The sequence below is a fragment of the Bos indicus x Bos taurus genome, chromosome 18, assembly GCF_003369695.1.
Source record: "Bos indicus x Bos taurus breed Angus x Brahman F1 hybrid chromosome 18, Bos_hybrid_MaternalHap_v2.0, whole genome shotgun sequence".
Classification (NCBI taxonomy): domain Eukaryota; kingdom Metazoa; phylum Chordata; class Mammalia; order Artiodactyla; family Bovidae; genus Bos; species Bos indicus x Bos taurus.
The window spans coordinates 36,591,344-36,605,769 of NC_040093.1; the positions used below are offsets into that span (position 1 = coordinate 36,591,344).

Genomic DNA, 14,426 nt, shown 5'->3' on the forward strand with positions numbered 1-14,426 from the left:
AATAACCTCAGATATGCAGATGACACCACCCTAATGGCAGAAAGTAAAAAGGATCTAAAGGAGCCTCTTGATGAAATTGAAAGAAGAGAGTGAAAAAGCTGGCTTAAAATTCAACATTCAAAAAACAAAGGCATCAGGTCCTATCACTTCATGGCAAATAGATGGGGAAACAATGGAAACAGTGGCAGACTTTATTTTTTTTTGCTCCACTGCAGATGGTGACTGAAGCCATAAAATTAAAAGACGCCTGTTTCTTGGAAGAAAAGCTAAGACAGACCTAGACAGTTTATTAAAAAGCAAAGACATCACTTTGCCAACAAAGTCTGTATAGTCAAAGCTATGATTTTTCCAGTAGTCATATACGGATGTGGGAGTTGGACCATAAAGAAGGTTGAGTGTCAAACAATTAATGCTTTTGAACTGTGGTGCTGGAGAAGACTCCTGAGAGTCCCTTGGACAGCAAGGAGATCAGGCAGATTCTTGACCAACTGAGCCACAAGGGAAGCCCAAGAATCCTGGAGTGGGTAACCTATCCCTCCTCCAGCGGATCCTTCTGACCCAGGAATCGTACCAGGGTTTACTGTATTGCAGGCGATTCTTTACCAACTGGGCTATCAGGGAAGCCCCAGTCAATCCTAAAGGAAATTAACCCTGAATATTTATTGGAAGGACTGATGCTGAAGCTGAAGCTCCAATACTTTGGCCACCTGATACAAAGAGCCGACTTACTGGAAAAGACCCTGATGCCGGGAAAGATGGAGGACAGGAGGAGATGGGAGCAACAGAGGATGAGATGGTTTGATGGCTTCATTGACTCAGTGGACATGAGTTTGAGCAAATTCCGGGGAGATTCTGAAGGACAGGAAAGCCTAGCGTGCTGCAGGCCGAGGGGTAGCAAAGAGTCGGACATGACTGAGTGACTGAACAACAACAACATGTTGCTTGTCCATTAAACAATATTTTATTCCCTTAATCTAAGTTATTTGAAAATAGACTTAGTCCATCCGGCTGCTATAAGAAAATACCACAGACTGGGTGATCCGCAACAGAAAGTTATTGCTCACAGAAAAACACAATCAATCTACAGCATAGACATTTACTTTTCTTACACATTTCCTTTGTCTCCGAAGCGGAAAATAAGTGTTGAACAGAGTGATAACAATCAGAAGTCTCTTACTTAGAGTTTATCTTATCTCTCTTTCTACTGCTTTCAGAATCCAAGATACCTTTAAAAAATGAAACTATATGCAAGCATAACTACTTACTTACAAGTTGGAACTGTATCTACAAGAATTTGTTCATGAATGAGGAGAAAATTTTATTAGCTTACTCCTTTCTTCTCTCTCCATCTTTCTTTTCTCTCTTCTATTATTATTATTTTAAAATTTTGATTTCCAAATTTGTGCAGCATGTACCGGCAAGGCCATTGACAAGTTTTCAGAGCTGGAAGGAGGGATGCAGGAACTGTTGTGTATGTGTGTATATGTGTTGTCTTGATCCAGTTTTTGAGGCTTTGGCTAGAGGCCAGTCAGTTCCCTTTTCTTTTCTGTATTTGGCCATGGCTCACAGCATGTGGGATCCCCTGACCAGGGAACAAATGTTGCATTGGGAGTGCAGATTCTTAACCACTAGACCATCAGGGAAGTCCCTCATTTCCCTCTTCTGTCTGGCAGATTAAGTCAACATCCCCAATACTTCCCTTACTTAACTCTTACAGTCTGGTTCACTACACACCCATGCTAGTCTCCCAGAGTCTGATACCAGAAAACCAGGGACAACACTGATGCCCCAGAGCATGCTGAAATTATTTAGATAAATCAATTCTAAACCTACTTGCCATGCCTCAGTCTTTTCTTCCCATAGAAACCATGGTAAAATTCTTTTCCTCAGTGCCCCTCGCTTCTGCTTTATGACCAGTCCTAATCCTTCCCCTGAGTGGCTCTGCAGGGTACTCTGTGCTATCTCCAGGAAGCTGTAAGCACAACATAACTCTTTCTGTTTGTGGATTCTTCCTGGTTTCTCTCTCTTTTATCTGCATCTGGTCTCACCATGCCTCACCCAGAGTAATAAAGTAAAACAGGGATCCGGACCTTGTACTCATATGAAAGGCATTACTATTGTGCAGGTAGACACATTAAGTTAGTATAACTTGATAATACGTATTTGAAACATCTAATTCTTTTAATTTCATGGTCACTCTATGGGGTTGCACAGAGTCGGACACGACTGAAGCAACTTAGCAGCAGCAGCCATCAGCAGTTTATTTCCTTCTTTTCATTCAACCACACATTTAAGTGAATATTTATTCAATGACTGTCAAATGCTGATCACAGTGCCTGGCACATTATGAGCAAGGAATGAGACTCACCAGATGGTAGGCTCCCTGAAGACAGACCCTATGCAGCATCTTAGCTTGTTATAATAAAAGAGAATACACAATTTACTTGTAAATTTCCTGGTTCATGGGATAGCAAGGGTCTTCACTGTAAACCAAGGAACTAGAAATCTAGTAAATATGCCCCTTTTGAGTGAGAAATGAGAAATGTTACTTATTTACTTACTATGAGAAATGTTCAGTCACCAAAAAAAAAAAATTTTCTAAGTGCCATATACTGATTTTGGACAAAGGTAAGGAGAGAGAGATAGGAAGAAATGAAGAGAAATGAAACAATTTGTACACTAATGGAGCATGAAGTATATGCTGTTTCATACTCTGTGATGAGAAGGATAAAAACTGGAACCACAGCAGGAGGGCTGAATGAGGCATGAACCACACAGTCTTGGGCTGGGGGCTGGGAAGTAATATTTACATTTTCCCAAATCCAAAGTTAAAATAACTTCTACCAAAATAATAGGGTTGCTCATAGCCAGTATATTATCCCAAAAGGCATAGAATATCTGATATGTAATTTTAGAACCTGTGTGTCACATGGAAGAGAAAAAAAAAAGTCAAGTTGTTCAGTTGTTCAATTTTTTTTTTTTTTTAAACAGAGTAGTGACATATCTCCTTTGTGTTGAATGAGTGAAAGTCTTCATCTTTGGATAAGTAGTGTCTATCTGATGTAAAGGCAAAAAATAAATGTGATTACTCCCATAGTTTCTTTTGAAAGATCAAATCAAAGTCATAATTAAAACCCTGTGGCTTTAAACAGAATAACAAGCCTTGAAAAATATGGAGCATTATCTCCTGGGCTAGCTACAAATAATTCACCCAATTTGTTCTCTATTAAGTCTAACTGACTCTATTACATAACAGCCTTAGGGAAAGCAGGATGGTGGTACAAGGGAAGCTAGAAAGTGGTTTTTGTATTTTTTTTCTTTAAATACTTTATAGTTGAAGGTAGTGTTTCAGACAGTCAAGGACTAGCCATGGAGCAGCCCTATCACTCAGAAAACTAGAAAAAAAAAGTTTGAAGTTATTAGAGAAATACCAAGTCAAAAAGTGAGAAATTACATTATATTTTTTTTTCAAAAATTAAGAATTAAATTAGGAGTTAAAAAAAAGTTTGACATGACTAGAGGAATACCAATTCAGAGAAGTGAGGAACTGAGGGATAAGCTCTCATGTGGGACAAAAAAGTTGGAGAGGGACTTCCCTGGTGGTCCAGTGGTTAGGATTCTGTGCGGTCAGTACAGGGGTTTCATGTTCAATTCCTGGTCAGGGCACTAGATTGTACATACTGTGCAGCACGACCAAAAAGATTAAAACTATAAATAAATAAATAATAAAAACATGGGGGAAATAAATAAGCTTTGAGAGCTGAAACTGGCATTTTATACTTCATGTCCACTGAGGCACTGAATGATTCCATAGGCTCTGGCCTCAGGCCAACTTCAACTTCAAACTGCAACAGCAAGCTCAGGTTATTTCCTGTGCTGCTGGCCCACCAGCTAATAGGGAGAAGTTTTCAATTAGCAATAATCATGCCTTGGATAAACTTCATTGGCTATGATACTGCCACTGTGAAAAGCTAGTGAAAGTGAAAGTCATTCAGTCGTGTCCATCTCTTTGCAACCCCACTGACTATACAGTCCATGGAATTCTCCAGCCCAGCATACTGGAGTGGGCAGCTGTTCCCTTCTCCAGGGTATCTTCCCAACCCAGGGATCGAACCCAGGTCTCCTGTACTGCAGGCAGATTCTTTACCAGCTGAGCAATCAGGGAAGCCCTGAAAGCTTGGCCCACCACAAATAAAACCCACCTTCCCTGGGTTTGATAGAGCAATGCACAGAATTTAGAGGAACATTTTACTTAGTAGGTTACAATAGGCTATAACTCAGAAACAGCTAGATGAAAGAGCTGCATAGGGTAAGGTATAGGGAAAGTGTGTGTGGCTTCCATGCTTTCTCTGTTGGCCAACTCTCCCCCAAATCTCTACACGTCCATCAACACTGAAGCTCTCAGAAAGCCATGCTTTGGGGTTTTTTTGCTTGTTTTTTTTTTTTTTTAAATAGAGGCTTCATTACATAGTCATGATTGAATAAATCATTGGCCACTGGCAACTGATTCCACCTCCAGCCCCACTCCTCTCATCAGAGTTCGGGGGTAGTGGTTAAGCTCAAAGTTCCAACCCTTTGGTCACATAGTTAGGTTTTCCAGACACCAGCCCCTACTCCTAAATTTACCTGGGTGCTTTCCAGAAGTCACACTATTAACAACAATAGGCACCTTTATCACTGTCAGGGCCTAGGAAATTTCAACAGTCTCAGGAGATCTGTCCATGTCAAAAACCTGGATGAAGCCCAAAAATATATTCCTATTATAAATCACAGTATCACAAGGACCTAGGTTGCAAAAGTTCAGATATGTGTCTGTGTATTGCTCTACATATAAGAAGGCAAACAAATATATGAGAAACCTAGAAATATTTGCAAGCAAGAATTTTTTTACTCAAATTTGTTCAATGATATAGCCCTGTTACATTGAAAATTTGTTTATGGAAGATTAAGCATTTCAGTGTTAGTGGCTCAGTCATGTCCAACTCTTTGTGATCCCATGGACTGTAGCCTGTCAGGTTCCATGGGATTCTCCAGGCAAGAATACTGCAGCAGGTTGCCATTCCCTTCTCCAGGGGATCTTCCTGACCCAGGGATTGAATCTGGGTCTCCCATATTGCAAGCAGATTCTTTACTATTCGAGCCACCAGGGAAGCCCAATTATGTCCTCTCAAATGGCAAGAAGAAATCAATCATTTTGAATATTTTATATAAATGGGCTTGCCTAAAAATACATACTGCATGGGTGTCTGTGTATAATATGTAATTAATAAGGTTCATTCTCACAATACAAACTGAAGATTCCAATAAAACATCATGTCCTCTTACATGAGAAATATTAAAGGGTGAGTGGCATGTAGATGGCCAGAGGACAGATAGCTGGAGAGGACAGACAGAATCTGGAATAGTCATTAGAAGTGGGATAAACAGGATTTTTGTCCCCAGTACTTCACCTTTCCTGTATCTATGCTCTTGCTGTGTAATTTCACAGTCTCTCCCTCTGAAGCCAGAATGTACTTCCCTGTCTCTTTTTGAACTTGCCAATGTGATGTTACTTAGCAAATGAATTATGAGCAGACATAGAACAAAGTGGGGTTTGGAAAGTGCCTGTTCCACTGAACTTTGGGCCTCCTGATTTCTGCTATTGCTATGAAAAGAGCTTCCCTAAATGGTTCTGTCCGTTCAGTCTGGGTCACAGAGAAAGCATACAAGGACTGGAGCCAGTAACCTGAGCTCAGGAGAGATGAGCTTCTGCAGCTGCACCCAGAACCATGATAGTGTGTGATGGGTATTTTAAGTGACGGAGCTTTCAGGTGAATTTTTAAGCAGCAGTGTTGGAATACTTGTGTAATGACATAGATTGAGTTGGTATAACTTTTGTGAATTTATATAATAAGATGGTCTTATACGTATATCATAAAGCTTCTAAATGGGGATCTTACTGTAAATTATTGATTTTCCTATGATACATGTGGGAAGTCAAGGCATTAATTGATTTCATAGATAAGAAACTGAGTCTCAGATATTTGGCTGAGACCACAACTATTATGTGATGGAGCCAGGATTCAAAGCCAAGCTGTCTGAGTCTCAGCTTATCAAAATTTCCCATTTCATTATGCTGCTTTTTCAGAAAGAGACAGGAAGAATAACAGAAGCAAATGTAATAATTGTATAATCTATTTATTCCATAACAGATTGCTTGAATATCCCTAAATTTGGGTGGTAGTTTTAGTAACAGTGATCTAAAGACTAATTTTATTTTACTTTTTCCACTCCCCATGCTTCCGTTTATCATAAAAGTCAGTGAAGAACTACGTTAGGAAATAAGGACTGGAGAGAAATGGAGAGGGGTGGGGGAAAAAGAAATACAGTAGCTAGACAATCCATAAACTAAAACAATCAACCTGTAATTGAATGCACATATGTAGACTGAGATGCTTCCCTAATAGTGAGGCTGTAGGCAATGATTAATGACTGGAAGAAATCAGTAAAGAATTCTTCCTGAGCTCTGAATTGTGCTCTGAATATAAAAATCTGCTGGAACAGGTGACATGTTGCCAAGGGTTCTTAGGAACAGACAGAAGAAATTGCAGATCTGCCAACAATTTATTTCCAAAGACAGAGAGGGATGGTGACGTAGCAGTGTCACAAAATAAGGCAGAAAGCCTTTTTAAATTTTTTCTTCTGTCTGAAGAATGGTGAGCCAGACTATAGTTTTATTATCAGAGCTCCAGAGAAAGACAAAATGCAATAATTAAGAAATCCAAAGGCTGTCATAAAAGACAATATGAAGCAGGAAGTTGAACAATTACTTAAAAGTGTTCAAAAAGCTCAGCTTGGAACTTCACTGCTCTAAATATTTTGGAAGAAATGAAGAGTTATCTCAGGAAAAGGGAAACATTATATTTCTAGATAAATAAAATTGAATACATAAAAATGTTTACTCAGTTGTCCATCAAATATATATTGAAACCCTACAATGCCCCTAAATGTAAGCTTTCTAAGGGAATAAATAAGAGGATACTCTTTGCTGCTCCATCCCCATTAACTAGAACTGAGTCTCCTGCACAGAAGATATTTTAAAAATACCTAATTAAAAAAATTTAATCAAAGAATTAATACAGGGTTTACAAAGGAAAGCTATAAAAAGGAAATATACTTTGTACATTCCTGGATTTTTCTTGCAATTTATAGAATTACAAAGGAGAGGTACACGCACGTGGTCATAGGGTAGCATATGTGTGCTAGTCGCTCAGTTGTGTCCGACTCTTTGCAACCCCATGGACTGTAGACCGCCAGACTCCCCTAACCCATGGGGATTCTCCAGGCAAAAATACTGGAGAAGGTTGCCATGCTCTCCTCCAGGGATTTTCCTGACCCAGGGATCAAAGCAGGTTTCTTGCACCGCAGGCGGATTCTTTACATCTGAGCCACCAGGGAAGCCCTAATGTAGCATATGAAGCAATTATTCTCATACTTTGAATAATACTAATGCCTACGTCTTTACCTGAATGAATCTGATATCTGAGTTGATGCGTAGGCATTGGTATTTGAGAATTTTAACATGCAGCTAGGGTTGTGAAATATAAACACATAAAGAAGAATTAGTCTAGAAGCTCTGAGGGAAGAGGGAGGACTTAACCATTGCAAGTGTAATTTATGTGGGTTGTAGCATCCAGGCGTAGGGACAAATGTGGACAAAAATTCTGTGGCTAGAAAAACATGGTACTGTTAACATGCCTGACAGACGGCCTGGCTTATACACATAGGAAAGAGGTATGCGATGATGTTGCTAAGGTAACCAGGGACCAGAACATACACATGTTTAACTCTATGTCTTAAAAAACTTTTGTGGATTCTTATCAATCTTAGGATAATGAAGGTGGAAAGGTTATGAGAGGAATTTTGCCTTTTAAATCACTACTTTGCCATCAGGATTAAAAATATTAATAAATAGGGGACTTCCCTGGTGGTCCAGCAGTTAAGACTCCATGCAGGGGGCATAGGTTCAATCCCTGGTCAGGGAACTAAGATCCCACATGCCACGTGGCCAATAAATAAATAAATATTAAAAAAAAATGTAAGGGGAAAATATTTGTACAGAGGACCATGAGGAAACTGCTGCAATCTTCTCAACTGAAGTTAATAGTAGTGTGGACTCGACAGAAGATGGAAGTGAGCAGTTCTGCCTGCTATTAATCCCAGGAATCTGAATTCCATGGACAGAAGAGTGTGCATTCCAGGGTTTAGAGAGTCCTGCTCTGGGCCCCCTCCAACAATACAGTTTCTCACAAGGCCTTCAATTTTCCTCTAGGGCCTGTGCAGACCTCCTTTCCTCTATGCTCTCCCAAGGGAGGCCCACACCATTGGTTCAGTTCAGTTCAGTCGCTCAGTCGTGTCTGACTCTTTGCAATCCCATGATTCACAGCACGCCAGGCCTCCCTGTCTATCACCAACTCCCGGAGTTCACTCAAACTCATGTCCATTGAGTCGGTGATGCCATCCAGCCATCTCATCCTCTGTTATCCCCTTCTCCTCCTGCCCCCAATCCCTCCCAGCATCAGGGTCTTTTCCAATGAGTCAACTCTTTTGCATGAGTCAACTCTTTGCAAAGTACTGGAGTTTCAGCTTTAGCATCAGTCCTTCCAATGAACACCCAGGACTGATCTCCTTTAGGATGGACTGGTTGGATCTCCTTGCAGTCCAAGGGACTCTCACAAATCTTCTCCAACACCACAGTTCAAAAGCATCAATTCTTTGGTGCTCAGCTTTCTTCACAGTCTAACTCTCACATCCATACATGACCACTGGAAAAATCATACCCTTGACTAGACAGACCTTTGTTGGCAAAGTAATATCTCTGCTTTTTAATATGCTAAGTTAGTCATAACTTTCCTTCCAAGGAGCAAGTGCCTTTTAATTTCATGGCTACAATCACCATCTACAGTGATTTTGGAGCCCCCAAAAATAAAGTTAGCCACTGTTTCCACTGTTTCCCATCTATTTCCCATGAAGTGATGGGACCAGATGCCATGATCTTAGTTTTCTGAATGCTGAGCGTTAGGCCAACTTTTTCACTCCCCTCTTTCACTTTCATCAAGAGGCTCTTTAGTTCCTCTTCATTTTCTGCTATAAGGGTGGTGTCATCTGCATATCTGAGGTTATTGATATTTCTCCCAGCAATCTTGATTCCAGCTTGTGCTTCTTCCAGCCCAGCGTTTCTCATGATGTACTCTGCATAGAAGTTAAATAAGCAGGGTGACAAGATACAGCCTTGACATACTCCTTTTCCTATTTGGAACCAGACTGTTTTTCCATGTCTAGTTCTAACTGTTGCTTCCTGACCTGCATATAGGTTTCTCAAGAGGCAGGTCAGGTGGTCTGGTATTCCCATCTCTTTTAGAATTTTCCACAGTTTATTGTGATCCACACAGTCAAAGGCTTTGGCATAGTCAGAAAGATTACATTTCTATTTTGTTTAACATCAACCTTTATACCAGCTTAGGATAGCTTTGCTGTGGTTGTATTTGTTGTGGCTACCTTTGTGTTTGTGTATGTGTTTCTGTATGCTCTGATTGAGTGAGATATTAAGACACTTTGCCACTTTCTTGAAGCTGTAGACCACTTAATCCAAACTTATCATAATCACAATCTGAAAAATATAATCAGGAGGGTAGAAATAACTCCAAGTTAGCTCCAGTGTTCTATTTCAATTCTTGAGCATGATGTTGGGGGTCTTTTTAAAAATCACCATTCTCCTCATCAATTTCCTCCAACCCACAGCAGTTCTCGTGCCCACATCTCTTCTCGAACCATCACGTTTCTTCTTACTACCTCCTCTCCATCTCCAGATTCTGCTCAAAGTACCAAGAAGAAACAACCAGCAAGATACTCTGCAGAGTGTAGGGATGAAAATAAACAGAGTAGGGAAATAAAGCCAGAATCTTCTTCAAAGAAGAGAGAGATAAAGGCCAGGATGACTCAGACCCACATAATGTTTGTCCAGACACATTCGAAAAATTACCCTTTTACTAAGAATGCATCAACATTCATAGCTGTTTTTAGCAAATGGACCAAAGCCTCTTTTTGGAGACACAGTGTCTGCTGGCTGACATGTAATATTTGATAATAAAACCTGAGCATGTCAGACAACTGATAGCTATCCTTGACTCTTGTTAGAGTTGGAAACCAATTCAGAAGGTGTAATTTATTTAGAGTTTAGTAAACCATTCAAGAAAAGTTCTGCTGGGAAATCTAAGAGAGAAATTAGAAGCATTCCATCTGATTGAAACTACCGGTGTCCATCTACATAAAACTGACTGACAGATAAGAAAATAGGTAATTACCATCAGTACAACATCTAATGGGGGATGAGATTAAAAGACAAATTAGAATAGCCACCTCTGAAGGCAGAATTTGGAATTTAAAATACATTTGTAAACTAGACAAGAAACCGTTTAAGAAGCACTCTTATGTACTTCAACTGTATTAGGGAGTAAAATACAATGAAATATAAAGAAAATGTCTTCAGGGACTTTCCTGGTGGTCCAGTGGTTAAGACTCTGTGCTCCCAACGCAGGAGGCATGGGGTTGATCCCTGGTCAGGGAACTAAGATCCTGCATGCCAGATGGCATGGCCAAAAATAAATAAACCAACGAATAAACATAATTTTTAAAAATCAAGAGCTTAGTGTAGTATTTGGCCCATATAAACTGCATCTAAGTGGTTATTAAAAAAAAAAAAAAGAAAATTTCTTTAAATTGAAACTTTAGAATTGAAAGTGAAAAAGTAGTAAAACCTTGTCCACCTAAAAGTCTCTACACAAATACTTGTAGCAACTTTATTAATGATCATCAAAAAAAAAAAATGGACACACCAGAGATGTCTTTTACAAGTAGATGGATAGAATAAACTGCAGCACATTCATATAAGAGAATACTATTCAATGACAGAAAGGAATGTGCTATCATGCCATTCAAGGAGATGGATGAATCTTAAATGCATAATACCAAGTGAAAGAAGCCAGTCTGAGAAGGCTACATCCTATAGAATTCCATTTATACGGCAACACTGTAGAGAATATAAACTGATCAATGACTACCAGGAATCAGGAATAAGAGGAAGGTAAACAGATGAAGCATAAGGTTTTTTAAAAAATCTACCTTATTACAATACTGTATTGGTGATACATGACATTATATATGTAAGATCCATAGAAAGAATAAGAAATTAGTTACTCAGTCGTGTCCAAGTCTTTGTGATTCTAGGGACTATAGCCTACCAGGCTCCCCTGTCCATGGACTTCTCTAGACAAGAATACTGGAATGTTAGCCATTCCCTTCTCCAGAAGATCTTCCTGAACCAGGATCAAACTATGTTCTCTTGCATGAATGTGATGAAGTTTATTCTATTCATTAACTTGTAAAAGACATCTCTGGTGAGTCCATTTTCTTGATGATTATTAATAAAGTTAATTAATTGCCTGCATTGGCAGGCAATTTTTTACCATTGAGTCATCAGGAAAATGTATGCAAATTAAAATAAAACATTATATAGGAGACTGGGAGATCCTTGAATGGCATGTAAAATGTGACCAAGGAAGCAAACTAGAGTAGAAATGTAAAAAAAAAAGAAAAAAAAAAAGCCCATTGTAGAAGTGGGGAAAAGGGTGCTGACTTTGGAAGTAAGTGTGGAGTCTGTAAGATTAAAGGTAAGTAGAACTATATAGAAGCACTGTACTCTAACTGATAAAGTACCCTCCCCTACAGTGGTGCTAGTTAATATTTCTAAAATCCCTGTATATGTATACCGTAATGGAACAATTACAAAGAGGGATGTTGGAATTCAGGTTCCAACTATTGGAGTGAGAGGTTACAAATAGGCAAATGGAGCAAGCTACAACGATCCATGTAAAATGGTTTATAGTTGCAGACATCAACCTAAACTAATGTTTACTTTTATATAGATACAGACATACTTACTGACATATGGATATACATGAGTTAGTATACACACACATGCTCCTTTGCTCTATCAGCTGAGACAGCCAAGAAGCAACATCACAGTAGCAATGAGCACAGCTAGTGTATAGAACTTTGTTTCTAATACCATTTGCCAAAAGAGGACTCAGGTCCTCTTGGAGAAATGGCAAATTCTAAGACCCAGAGTGGCATCTTATAGTTTCAGAAAGGAAATACTCAAAACATACACACACAAGGATGGAAGTTGGTCAAAGGAATACAGGAGCCAACTAGAATGGCTCCCAGTGGTAAGGCTATTACAATGTGAAGAAAAAAAAAAATAAAAGTAGCATTGGAATACAGCCCAAAGTATAAAATAAATATCCAAAAGTATGCTCTAAATAAACAAAAGATTAAAAGAAATAAGTGGAAGAGAAAAGTCTCCTGTGTATTTTAAATAACGCATGGTGATATAACACCCTCAAGTAAATAGAACATAACTCCCACTATGTGTATTGCCTTCTTCCCAAAAGTACAGTAAGAAAATGGAAGCAACTCTATATTGGAAAAACATGACAAGCACTACACCAGCTGGTTTGAGCAGTGCTAATACCAACAGTGATAAATCATGTTAATAGTATGTGTAATTGATACTCTATGACACTCCACCAACATGAACTTCCTGCCCCGAGTCCAAACTTCAGATCAATAATGAGAAATAACTGGGAAATCCAAGATGAAGCTCATTCTGTAAAATATCGGATCCAGTTCTCTTGCATATTGTCAAGGTAATTAAAAAAAAAAAAAAAAGTAAAGTCTCAGAAACTGTTGCAGCCAAGAGGAGACTAAAGAGATCTAATAATATCTAATGTAATATCTTGGATAGGATTCTTGGGTGGAAAAATAACATTAGGTGAAAGCTATTGAATCTAAAGAAATTATGGTCTTTGATTGATAATAATTTATTAATATTGATTAGTGAATTTAGGCAAATATTTCAGAGTAACATAAAATGTTAATTAAAAATACTGGAAAGGGTAGAAGGTATTTAAATCTCTCTACTATGATCACAAATTTTCTGTGAATCTAAACTGGTATAAAACAAAAATTTCACTAAAGAGCTGTTGTAGACATCAGCTTAGGAATATTTTTATTTAATAAGCATAACCAATGCCAGGTACTAACAGTAATGTAATAACTAGTGTACAGACTCTGTCTAAAGTATTGGACAATTTGTTTTCATAATCTCTCATATCCTCTCATTTTAGATGTAAATTTTGTGACAGTGTAATTTATCCTTATATTTACATCTTAGATGTAAATTTTGTGACAGTATCTTATTTATCCTTATATTCTCATATTGTCTAGCACCATCAGTTTGTAAATAGATGTGCTGGAAAGTTTTAGTAGAATTGAAGTAGCATACATAAATGGTTCCACACAACCTGGTAGTTGCAATATGAGCGTTCATAATCACTGCAAAAGTTCAAATGTATCATTCATTGTAGAAGGATTCTGACCACACAACATGGATTTCGTGGTCAGTAGATAAAATTAATATTCACTGCAGACTAAAGAGAGATTAAATTTCAATTGGTACCTGAAATCCTGAGTCACAGCATGAGCAATGTTTGAATAGACTGTCAAGAAGAACCTTGCACCTGAATTCAACACTGATAAACTTTTGATTTTATAAATGAGTGTGGGCTTCCCTGGTGGCTCAGTGGTAAAGAATCTGCTTGCCAATGCAGTAGACACAGGGTCTGATCTCTGGTCTGGGGCGATCCCACATGCCTCAGAGCAACTAAGCCTGTGTGCCACAACTACTGATTTCTCTCCCTCTGGAGTCTGAGCTCCGCAGCATGAGAAGCCACCACGACTAGAAGCCCTCGCAGCTCAACTAGAGAGTAGCCCTTGCTCACAGCAGCCAGAGAAAAACCCACACTGCAATAAACATCTAGGATGGCCAATAATAAATAAATGAAATTATTTTTTACATTATTAAAAAATTCCTATTAAAAAAAAGGAGTATGTAGTGTACCTATCTTGAGTGCCTCAATAAGTGTTTACTTAAATTAAAAATGCTGTGCTGTGTGAGGTCACTCAGTCGTGTCTGACTCTTTGCTACCCCATGGACTGCAGCCCACCAGGCTCCTCTGTCTGTGGGACTCTCCAGGCAAGAGCACTACAGTGGATTGCTGTATCCTCCTCCAGGAGATCTTCCCAACCCAGGGATCGAACTCACGTCTCCTGCATTGGCAGGTGGATTCTTTACCGCTGTGCCACCTGGGAAGCCCAGGAGTAACTTGAAAGGTATATAATACGATGTCACTTTGAGCCAAATTCATGCCTCTGTGCAGTTTCAAATTGCTATGTGACTGCATGACTGCTGAACAGAATTCACTGTTAATCACAACAGCTTAGCTAACAGTACCCAACATCTTCATATCAAACTCCGCATTTAATAG

The 14,426-nt window shown here is 39.0% G+C and overlaps 1 pseudogene; it reads right to left on the minus strand.

Moving 5' to 3' along the window:
- Positions 1 to 3,818: 3,818 nt before the first annotated feature.
- Positions 3,819 to 3,973, minus strand: LOC113876881 (annotated as a pseudogene).
- Between the last annotated feature and the right edge of the window lie 10,453 nt (positions 3,974 to 14,426).